The sequence below is a fragment of the Phyllobates terribilis genome, unplaced genomic scaffold, assembly GCF_046119375.1.
Source record: "Phyllobates terribilis strain yellow unplaced genomic scaffold, ASM4611937v1 Scaffold_9__5_contigs__length_417890890, whole genome shotgun sequence".
Classification (NCBI taxonomy): domain Eukaryota; kingdom Metazoa; phylum Chordata; class Amphibia; order Anura; family Dendrobatidae; genus Phyllobates; species Phyllobates terribilis.
This window is the reverse complement of record NW_027362769.1, coordinates 81,541,186-81,553,521: the sequence shown is the minus strand read 5'-3', so window position 1 is coordinate 81,553,521 and position 12,336 is coordinate 81,541,186. Positions and strand designations below refer to the sequence as shown.

At 41.1% G+C, this 12,336-nt stretch overlaps 1 protein-coding gene across 5 annotated transcripts in view; it reads right to left on the bottom strand.

Annotated features, from left to right (window-relative positions):
* Window positions 1–7,114, bottom strand: part of LOC141160834 (putative methyltransferase DDB_G0268948) — a 223,611-nt gene extending 216,497 nt beyond the window's left edge. For 2 of the 5 annotated variants that reach the window (XM_073645629.1, XM_073645628.1), the window contains exon 1: window positions 6,862–7,114. The gene's annotated coding sequence lies outside the window, so the exon portion shown is untranslated. The remainder of the gene's footprint in view (window positions 1–6,861) is intronic. The other 3 variants (XM_073645627.1, XM_073645630.1, XM_073645625.1) reach the window with 3 other exon arrangements.
* Window positions 7,115–12,336: the final 5,222 nt, after the last annotated feature.

The following is a 12,336-nucleotide window of genomic DNA, read 5'->3' as shown; positions in this document are numbered from 1 at the left end:
TCCACCAGGTGAGGGGCTCGGTCAACCCCCAGACAATTCAGGAGTATGGCACAGGACCCCCTTCTGTCCTTTCTCTGGCCTCTCGTGCCCAACCAGTGACCAAACTTCTGTCCAGCTGCCGCGGATCTTTGCGGGCAAACGTTGGCCCCCGTTTCCCGCTATCCTATATGGTGCCTTCCTAGCAGGTTTGGCGGGGGGTCGCACCAATAGATGATCACGACCTCCGGTTTTTGGCTGAGGGATAATTTATCTCCACCAACTTGGGAATCCGGTACCCTTCCACGACCTGACCCTTCAACCGATATAACGCGGGTTTGCAACGGTTGCTGTCCGTTCTGCTCTCTCTTAGGGTCCCTTCTGCCTCCTTGTTTCTGGAGCCTTTCTACTCCTCTGTCTCTCCTCTTTCCTTCCTTCTCCTTCTTCTCTTCTCCTCTCTGGCTCCGGCCTTCACCCCAGGCCTGCCTTCTGAGCAGAGCTCCTACAGAGCCTCTGCTCCCTGTCACCTCTCCACTATACTGAACTGACCACTGACTAAAGATGGCTCCCACCTTTTATCTGCCTCTGTGTATGAGCTCAGGTGACCAGCACCCAATGAGCTCCTTCCTATGCTCCAGAAACCATCCCCTTCTGCTCCTACATCACTGGGTTCTCTCCCCCCTCCCCACTCCAGTCAGGGACATGGTCAGTTGTGCCTGCATTCAAATGGGAGCACCGTCGAACTGTCCCCCGGAAATGGGGTGAGTGTGTGTATGCAGCTACTGAGCCCTGGTCCATACTCCATCCTTACCTGGGAGTGAAATATCACACCTCTGGTTGAGGTGCAATACCCCTGTAGCAACCGAACACTCGGGGCGCTACACTTGTATCCTGTGAATCTATCCAAAGTCATAAAAGAGGTCAAGGGGCTCAGGAAGCGTTGCTGATATCACTCAAGATCTGTCTGAAAATAAATGTAGTAAGGCAGCAAGCTGCCAAGGAAAAAATAACTGTAAAAAAATATTTTTTTTTGCCACAGTTAATGTTGTGGTAAAAAAAAAAAGGGATGTGCAGGGTTTGGGGCTCTCCCCAGAATGCGCAAAGCAAACTTAAAAGGTAAAAAAAAGGAAAATATTATTTATTAAAGGGAACCTGGCATGACTTATCTACTATGTAAACTGCCCCCATTGCGTTGTTAATGATGCAATGTGCATCACTAACACGCTTTTTTAATTAAAATTGTTGCTAATATCATAAGTCTATAACATTTTATACACTTATATCCTACCTGCTTGTTTAGTCATAGGGGTGTGATCCTCGCATTCAGTCAGGGCGGGCACCGCCCATGCTTTTGAACTTTGCTCCCGGCTAGCGCTGATGTAAGTGGGGCGCTTGCGCAGTTTGACATGGCCAGCCACGGCTACCCGTTCATGCGCAGTGAGGCTGTGTAGTTCTTAGCTTCACTGCACATGCGATATGAGCCGCGACTCCCCACGCATGCTCAGTGAGGTTGGGAACTACACAGCCTCAGTGCTCACACGCGGGGAGCCGCAGCCGGCCATTTCATACTTTGCAAGCGCCCCACTTACATCAGCGCTAGTCGGGAGCAAAATTAAAATGCAAAGGCGGCGCCCGCCCTGACTGAATGATAGGATCACACCCCTATGACTAAACGAGCAGGTAGGATATAAGTGTATAAAATGTTATAGACTCATGATATTGGCACCAATTTTAATTAAAAAAGCGTGTTAGTGATGCACACTGCATCATTAACAACGCAAAGAGGGCAGTTTACATAGTAGATAGGACATGACAGGTTCCCTTTAGCCCCCTTTCCCCCGAGGGTGGTTTGCACGTTAATGATCAGGCCAATTTTTACAATTCTGACCACTATCACTTTAAGAGGTAGTAATGCTGGAACGCCTCAATGGATCCCACTGATTATGAGATTGTTTTTTCGTGACATATTGTAATTAATAATAGTGGTAAAATTTCTTCGATATGACTTATGACTTCGATATGTGTTTATTTGTGAAAAAATCGGAAATTTGGTTCAAATTTTGAACATTTTGTAATTTTCAAAATTTTAATTTTCATGCCCTTAAATCAGAGAGATATGTCACACAAAATGGTTAATAACTAACATTACCCACATGTCTATTTTACATCAGTACTTTTTTGGAACCAAAATTTTTTTAGGTTATAAGGTTTAAAAGTTATAAGGAAGTTATAAGGTTTAAAAGTTGACCAGCGATTTCTCATTTTTCCAACAAAATTTACAAAACCATTTTGTTAGGGACCACATCACATTTGAAGTGACTTTGAGGGACCTTTATAACAGAAAATACCCAAAAGTGACACCATTCTAAAAACTGCACACCTCAAGGTGCTCAAAACCACATTCAAGAAGTTTATTAACTTTTCAGGTGCTTCACAGGAATTTTTGGAATGTGGAAGAAAAAAAATGAACATTTAACTTTTTTCACAAAAATATTAATTTAGAGCCCAATTTTTTTATTTTCGTAAGGGTATCAGGAAAAAATCGACCCAAAAATTTATTGTGCAATTCCTCCTGAGCACGCCAATACCCCTTTTGTGGGGAAAACCACTATTTGGGCGAACGTCAGGGTTCGGAAAGGAACGAGCGACATTTGACGTTTTAATTGTAAAATTTGCTTGAATAATTAGCGAACGCCATGTTGCGTTTGGGAAGCCCCTGATGTACTTAAACAGTGGAAACCCCCACAAGTGACCCCATTTTGGAAACTAGACTCCTCAAGGATTTTACAGGTGCATCTCACTAAATTAGAATATCATCAAAAAGTTAATTTATTTCAGTTCAATACAAAAAGTGAAACTAATATATTATATGGTAACAAAGTGATCTATTTCAAGTGTTTATTTCTGTTAATATTGATGATTATACCTTACAGCCAATGAAAACACAAAAGTTATTATCTCAATAAACTAGAATAATTAAAAAAAAACACCTGCAAAGGCTTCCTAAGTGTTTGTTTAAAAAGGTCCCTTAGACTGTCTCAGTAGGCTCTACAATTATAGGGAAGACTGCTGACTTGACAGATGTCCAGAAGGCAGTCATTGACACTAAGTAAATGTAAAGTAAATTTTTCATTTCATTTGGAAATCAAAGTCCCAGTGTCTGGAGGAAGAGTGGAGAGGCACCCAATCCAAGCTGCTTAAGGTCTAGTGTGAAGTTTCCACAATCAGTGATGGTTTGGGGAGTCATGTCATCTGCTGGTGTAGGTCCACTGTGTTTTATCAAGACCAAAGTCAGCGCAACCGTCTACCAGGAAATTTTAGAGCACTTCATGTTTCGTTGTGGCGACAAGCTTTTTGGAGATGGAAATTTCATTCTCCAGCAGGACTTGGCACCTGTCCACCCTGCCAAAAGTACCAATACCTGGCTTAAAAGCAACAGTATCATCATTGTGCTTGATTGGCCAGCAAACTCGCCTGACCTTAACCCCATAGAGAATCTATAGGGTATTTTCAAGAGGAAGATGAGAGACACCAGACCCAACAATGCAGATGAGCTGAAGGCTGCTATCAAAGCAACCTAGGCTTCCTCAGCACTGCCACAGGCTGATCGCCTCCATGTCACGCCGCATTGATGCAGTAATTGATGCAAAAGGAGCCCCGACCAAGTACTGAGTGCATTTACTGAACATACATTTCAGTAGGCCAACATTTTCGATTTTAAAAACATTTTTCAAGCTGTTGTTATAAAGTATTCTAATTTACTGAGATAATGACTTTTGTGTTTTCATTGGCTGTAAGCCATAATCATCAACATTAACAGAAATAAACACTTGAAATAGATCACTCTGTTTGTAATGACTCTATAATATATGAGTTTCACTTTTTGTATTGAAGAACTGAAATTAATTAACTTTTTGATGATGCTCTAATTTTGTGAGATGCACCTGTATCAAGGGGTATAGTGCTCAAGTGACATGCTCCAGTCCCGGCCCCCCATGTTTCACGGTTATTAGACACCCAAAAAAATCATGCGGGGATCGCTCATGCATTTAGCTGTATAACAGCTGCAAAACATATGGGGTGGAGACTCGAGCATGTCATTCGAGCACCCGCAATACTCAGTGCATTCTCGAGCACCTAATGCAAACTCAAGTAGTGAGCACTTGCACTCAACACTAGTCACCATATAGTTGTCATTTTTTTCTTTACTTTTGAAAAAATCCCAACCCTAATACAACCCCAACCCTAGCACAACCCCAACCTTATCCCAACCCTAACCCTAGCCCATCCCTAACCCTAGCCCATCCCTAACCCTAGCCCAACCCTAACCCTAACCCAACCCTAACACAACCCTAACCCTAGCCCTAGCATAACCCTAACCCCAGCCCTAGCATAACCCTCACCCAACCCTAGCCCAACCCTAACCCAAGCCCAGCCCTAACCCTATCACAACCCTAACCCTAACCCTAGAGTTTAATTTTTACGCCTCAAGGTTATATGTGATTTGATGACTGTATTCTTCGGGTCGGTGCGATTACAGCGATACCAGATTGATATTGGGTTTTTATGATTGACAGCTGTCAAAACCAACAATTCAGGAATTTTTTTTTATGCCATTATGTATGTGGTAAAATTGATAAGGCAGCTTTATTCTTCGGGTCAGTATGCTTACAGCGGTATCACATTTATATTTTTTTATGTTTTGGCGCTTTTACACAATAAAAAGTATTTTATAGAAAAAATAATTGTTTTGTATTGCTTTATTCAGTGAGGTATAATTTTTTTTATTTTTCAACTGATGGAGCTGTATGGCAGCCTGTTTTTTGTGGGACAAGATGACATTTTCAGCGGTATCATTTTTATTTACATTCGTCTTTTTGATCGCGTTTTATTCCATTTTCTAGTTTGGCAGTATGATGATAAAGCATCGTTTTTTGCTTTTGTTGTTTATTTTATTTTATTTTATTTTACCGTGTTCACTAAAGGGGTTAACTAGTGGAACAGTTTTATAGGTCAGGTCGTTCCGGACGCCGCAATATCAAATATGTGTACTTTTATTGTTCTTGTTTTTTTCAGAATAATATTTATTTATGGAAACAGTATATTTTTATTTTTTTGGATTATTTTTTTTATATATTTTTACTTTCTTTTTTTCTTCACTTTCTGACACTTTTTTTACTTTTACACTTTGTCCCACTATGGGACTTTCACTTTTTACAGTCTGATCGCCTGTATAGCATAGGAATGCAGCAGCATCCCTGTGCTATAGAGCCTGTCAGCGCTTCTCAGGGAGAAGTTACTTTGATCGCGCACTGTGCATGTTCAAAGTAACTTCCTGCTGTCTGGTAATACGGATGTCGTCATAACGACATCCGGGTCACCATGACAACCACCAGGACCCAGCAGAGACAGCACGGGACGACGGAGAGGAGGTAAATATCGGTGCTTACCTCCCCTTGCTCCCGGAATGCTGTGATCGACTTCGATCGATGTATAAGTTGCCAGTAACACATATATGTAGTGTGCCATTCCAGTTATGGCATTTTGGTTGCATCCATACGACTAGATAAGGCGAGCCTCCCAGCATTCTGTAAGTGTACCTTGAGAAATTATGGTTACTGAGTTACGGGTTAACAAACATGCCTTACAAAATAGAATACCCGTTAAAATATAACATTGATTAAATCATTTAAAATAGTCAAAAAACAGACAATATATATATTTTTGCTTGGGATATGTTTCCTTAATGCACTAAGGTATTTCCATTGGGTCCCACTTTGACCTTGTTGTCTGAGTATTGATTTATGGTTGGTAGCTGAGAGATTTGAGGTTAGCTGGTATCTCCAATGGAGTCATTTGTCCCAGATGAGGGATTAATAGGGTATACCAAGGCTAACGGTTGGTGAGCGAGGGCTGGTAAGGTAGGTTGCCAACCTCTGGAGCCAGGAAGGAACAACTATTTAGGGCATAGTTAAGGTGAGATAGTAATCCATATTCCATGATTATTTTATGCCCATGAGCTCTCCTTTTATAGCATTTGTTTGTGTTTTTGATCTACTTGGGGTGTGTGTGTATATCTATATCTTAACTATTTTAAATGATTTAATTATTGATTAAATTAATGAATGTTATATTTTAATGGGTATTACATTTAATAAGCCCTTTACGTGCCCCTCACAAGGACAGACAACCAGGAGTGTACATAGAAATCATGTGGTCTCATAGCATAAGTTCTAATTGGGCCCCCCCACAAAAAATATATATTTGGTGGGGTCTCAGAAGAGCACATCTCACAACTTTGCAGCCCTTACAAAGTGATTTTCCTCCTATTAAAACCGCTATTCCTCTTTCATTGCACCCATACAGTATGACAGTATGATGCCAAAAAAGTGCCCTACAAACACTATGATACCCTCACAGAACCCTCCACATGCACAGTATGAGGACACTACTGTACCCCCCTCAACTTCCCCAGCAAAGTATCGTGCCTCAACACAGTTTGATCACCCAACTGTGACCACCACATGGCCCTTTATGTAGTATACTGGGCCTACATACAGTATAATGGCCCCCACTAGCCCTCCAAACAGTATAATGGCCCCCACACAGTATGATGGACCTAACACAAACTGTATAATTGCTTGCATACAGTATAATGGTTCTACCATAACCCTCTATAAAGTCTAAAGACTCCAACATAGCCCTTGAAATAGTATAATGGCCACCACATAGCCCTCCAAATAGTATAATGCCCCCCACATAGCCCTTTAAATATTATAATGGCCCCACATAGCCCTCCGAATAATATAATGGCCCCCACATAGCCTTCCATATAGTATAATGTGCCACATATAGCCCTCCATATATGCACGGTTGAAAGCTCACCAAGTCGGCTGATCCGGATGAAATTTTCATATGGAGTTGCTCCGATGGGTGCCAAATCCGCTGGTGATTGTACATATGGTATGGAAGACAAAGAGGATTTCAAAGGCACATCCAAACTGGGAATATAAAATTCAATTCTTTATTGGTAACTATTTAAAATCTATGTTTTAAACCGCAGAAACCTGATGCATTTCTGGTGCATGCCAGCACCCTTACTCATAGGATACACACAAAACTAAAACACAATATATATGTAACTAGAGCTGTATCAGCTCATTGAATTAATTAACATAATTGAAGGAGGTCAGCTATGAATATCCAAAAGGCAAACATGTGTAAGTAGCACCTGACATGCTGCAAGCACATTTCCCAACATACAAGAAAGCACATGATTATAGACATTACAGACAATATGACTCCAAATAGAAAAATATGACAAAACAAATATCACAATGCAACTAATAAAAAGTTGATATTAGAAATAATTAATAAATATAAACCAGATCGTTTCTAAAGTTCATGGAATTCACAGAATTTTGTATTTAATTTTAGTGTCCAGAATGCTTCACGAAGGACCAACTGTTCCTGCCAGTTGCCGTGCTGGGAAATCCACCTTCTCGATCCCAAAAAAAGAATACTGAGAGACATCACCTTTGTGGCGGTACAAAAATGTTTCACCGCTCCTCAGTAACCTGCATTGTTTTTATAAATGTTGGAAATATGCTCGCTATTCTTTTCTTTCATTTTCTAGTGGTGTATCCTAGGTAGTACACATTGCACACATTGAATTGTATGCAGTATACTATATGTGTAGACTCACAGTTGATAAAATAATTAATGTGAAACTGAGTATTATGCAATAAACCAAAGGTGTGCTTTCTATGCTGCACAAAACAGCAAGCACCGCAACGATTTTTGGAGCATTTGAAAAAGCCGGTGATAGACAACCATGTACTGCGCATCTTATCATTTGGTAGCGAACTCTGTGATAACATATCACCAAGAGACCGACCCCTCCTGGCAACACATCTACACCCCCTTTGATTATGTCACAGAGGGTATCATCCTGGTTAACAACAGGTAAATACTAGTGTTGAGCGAACATGCTCGACACTGCTCGGTACTCGCCCGAGCATCACGCATTTCCGGGTTACTCGGGCGGGAGCTCGGGTCTCCGCCCTGCATGTTTGGCGCTCTTTACAGAGCCAATGAACATGCAGGGATTGCCAGCAAGTCACTGTAATGCAGCAGCCATGTTGGTTGTGGGTATTACAGTGATTGGCTGGCCGCACAGCGTCACCTCGAGTATTTAAAACGGGGCGCCGCCATCTTGGACACAGTCGCTCCGGATTAGACAGTGTAGGGACAGCGCTGCTGATTTAGGGAGAGATATAAACTGCAAAATAGTTAGTGTAGGGTCTGTAAAGGCTGCCAGAACAAACAAACAGTCCTTTTCAGGACTAATATCCATCCCAGATACCAGGCAGGCAGGCTGTATAGGAGACACAGTGGTTATACCAGCAAACGCTGCATTACAGTCCTGTGTGCTCCTGTTGCTGAAATTGCTGGACTTAGCACCAGGTGTCGGGGGCTAGGAGAAAAACTTTTTTTTTTCATCTAAATCCTCCTTTTTTTTTCCTCCTTTACACAGTACAAATACCCGTCTTATTAACCTTTTGGTGTGTCCCCCCCCGCCAAAAAAAAAGCGTGTCTCTGATTTTTCAGACACAAATATAACTGTTGAAAATAGTCTGGTGTAGGCTAGAGAAACAGAAGTGTTGTTTTGCACTTCCATGGTTCAAACCTCTGTATTATCCATTTTGGGCCATTTGTATCTTAAAAAAAAACCAGTTTGAGTGTGTCGCTCACTGTTCAGCCGCAAATATCTCTATTTAAAAAAGTGTGGTATACCCCAGTAAACAATAACTGTGGTTTTGCCATCCCACGGTAAAAAATCTCTATTATTCAGGTTTTGGTAGTTTTTTCCGTAAAGAAAAACAGTAGTGTCTCCTGACTGTTGTGACACAAAAATATATCTGTTGAAAATAGTCTTGTGTAGGCCCGACATCCCAGTGTGGTTTCGCAGTTCCACGGGTCAAATCGCTGTACTATCCAGTTTTGGGCCTTTGGTATCTAAAAAAAAAGCAGTTTGAGTGTGTCGCTCACTGTTCAGCCGCAAATATCTCTATTTAAAAAAGTGTGGTATACCCCAGTAAACAATAACTGTGGTTTTGCCATCCCACGGTAAAAAATCTCTATTATTCAGCTTTTGGTAGTTTTTTCCGTAAAGAAAAACAGTAGTGTCTCCTGACTGTTGTGACACAAAAATATATCTGTTGAAAATAGTCTTGTGTAGACCCGACATCCCAGTGTGGTTTCGCAGTTCCACGGATCAAATCGCTGTACTATCCAGTTTTGGGCCTTTGTTATCTAAAAAAAAGCAGTTTGAGTGTGTCGCTCACTGTTCAGCCGCAAATATCTCTATTTAAAAAAGTGTGGTATACCCCAGTAAACAATAACTGTGGTTCTGCCATCCCACGGTAAAAAATCTCTATTATTCAGCTTTTGGTAGTTTTTTCCGTAAAGAAAAACAGTAGTGTCTCCTGACTGTTGTGACACAAGAATATATCTGTTGAAAATAGTCTTGTGTAGGCCCGACATCCCAGTGTGGTTTCGCAGTTCCACGGGTCAAATCGCTGTACTATCCAGTTTTGGGCCTTTGGTATCTAAAAAAATAGCAGTTTGAGTGTGTCGCTCACTGTTCAGCCGCAAATATCTCTATTTAAAAAAGTGTGGTATACCCCAGTAAACAATAACTGTGGTTTTGCCATCCCACGGTAAAAAATCTCTATTATTCAGCTTTTGGTATTTTTTTCCGTAAAGAAAAACAGTAGTGTCTCCTGACTGTTGTGACACAAAAATATATCTGTTGAAAATAGTCTTGTGTAGGCCCGACATCCCAGTGTAGTTTCGCGTTTCCACGGGTCAAATCGCTGTACTATCCAGTTTTGGGCCTTTGGTATCTAAAAAAAAGCAGTTTGAGTGTGTCGCTCACTGTTCAGCCGCAAATATCTCTATTTAAAAAAGTGTGGTATACCCCAGTAAACAATAACTGTGGTTCTGCCATCCCACGGTAAAAAATCTCTATTATTCAGCTTTTGGTAGTTTTTTCCGTAAAGAAAAACAGTAGTGTCTCCTGACTGTTGTGACACAAGAATATGTCTGTTGAAAATAGTCTTGTGTAGGCCCGACATCCCAGTGTGGTTTTGCAGTTCCACGGGTCAAATCGCTGTACTATCCAGTTTTGGGCCTTTGGTATCTAAAAAAAAAGCAGTTTGAGTGTGTCGCTCACTGTTCAGCCGCAAATATCTCTATTTAAAAAATTGTGGTATACCCCAGTAAACAATAACTGTGGTTTTGCCATCCCACGGTAAAAAATCTCTATTATTCAGCTTTTGGTATTTTTTTCCGTAAAGAAAAACAGTAGTGTCTCCTGACTGTTGTGACACAAAGATATATCTGTTGAAAATAGTCTTGTGTAGGCCCGACATCCCAGTGTGGTTTCGCAGTTCCACGGGTCAAATCGCTGTACTATCCAGTTTTGGGCCTTTGGTATCTAAAAAAAAAGCAGTTTGAGTGTGTCGCTCACTGTTCAGCCGCAAATATCTCTATTTAAAAAAGTGTGGTATACCCCAGTAAACAATAACTGTGGTTTTGCCATCCCACGGTAAAAAATCTCTATTATTCAGGTTTTGGTAGTTTTTTCCGTAAAGAAAAACAGTAGTGTCTCCTGACTGTTGTGACACAAAGATATATCTGTTGAAAATAGTCTTGTGTAGGCCCGACATCCCAGTGTGGTTTCACAGTTCCACGGGTCAAATCGCTGTACTATCCAGTTTTGGGCCTTTGGTATCTAAAAAAAAGCAGTTTGAGTGTGTCGCTCACTGTTCAGCCGCAAATATCTCTATTTAAAAAAGTGTGGTATACCCCAGTAAACAATAACTGTGGTTCTGCCATCCCACGGTAAAAAATCTCTATTATTCAGCTTTTGGTAGTTTTTTCCGTAAAGAAAAACAGTAGTGTCTCCTGACTGTTGTGACACAAGAATATATCTGTTGAAAATAGTCTTGTGTAGGCCCGACATCCCAGTGTGGTTTCGCAGTTCCACGGGTCAAATCGCTGTACTATCCAGTTTTGGGCCTTTGGTATCTAAAAAAAAGCAGTTTGAGTGTGTCCCTCACTGTTCAGCCGCAAATATCTCTATTTAAAAAAGTGTGGTATACCCCAGTAAACAATAACTGTGGTTCTGCCATCCCACGGTAAAAAATCTCTATTATTCAGCTTTTGGTAGTTTTTTCCGTAAAGAAAAACAGTAGTGTCTCCTGACTGTTGTGACACAAGAATATATCTGTTGAAAATAATCTTGTGTAGGCCCGACATCCCAGTGTGATTTCGCAGTTCCACGGGTCAAATCGCTGTACTATCCAGTTTTGGGCCTTTGGTATCTAAAAAAAAAGCAGTTTGAGTGTGTCGCTCACTGTTCAGCCGCAAATATCTCTATTTAAAAAAGTGTGGTATACCCCAGTAAACAATAACTGTGGTTTTGCCATCCCACGGTAAAAAATCTCTATTATTCAGCTTTTGGTAGTTTTTTCCGTAAAGAAAAACAGTAGTGTCTCCTGACTGTTGTGACACAAAGATATATCTGTTGAAAATAGTCTTGTGCAGGCCCGACATCCCAGTGTGGTTTCGCAGTTCCACGGGTCAAATCGCTGTACTATCCAGTTTTGGGCCTTTGGTATCTAAAAAAAAAGCAGTTTGAGTGTGTCGCTCACTGTTCAGCCGCAAATATCTCTATTTAAAAAAGTGTGGTATACCCCAGTAAACAATAACTGTGGTTTTGCCATCCCACGGTAAAAAATCTCTATTATTCAGCTTTTGGTATTTTTTTTCGTAAAGAAAAACAGTAGTGTCTCCTGACTGTTGTGACACAAAAATATATCTGTTGAAAATAGTCTTGTGTAGGCCCGACATCCCAGTGTAGTTTCGCGGTTCCACGGGTCAAATCGCTGTACTATCCAGTTTTGGGCCTTTGGTATCTAAAAAAAAAGCAGTTTGAGTGTGTCGCTCACTGTTCAGCTGCAAATATCTCTATTTAAAAAAGTGTGGTATACCCCAGTAAACAATAACTGTGGTTTTCCTCTTCCACGGTTCTAATCTACTCTTTATTACCCTTTTTCCATTGATACTGCAAGTGTAAGCTATTTTACTTAATTTACAATGGGCAAGGCGCGTGGCAAGGGACGTGGAAGTGGACGTTCTGGTGATGGTTTGTGCAGAGGACGGGGCCGTGGCCAAGGTGAAAATGTGCCACAACCAACAGCCACATCTTCTCGCTCCCACTTCTTGACCGAATTACTAGGGAAGCACAGAACAACACCAGTATTGAGAACTGATCAGTGTGAACAGGTTATT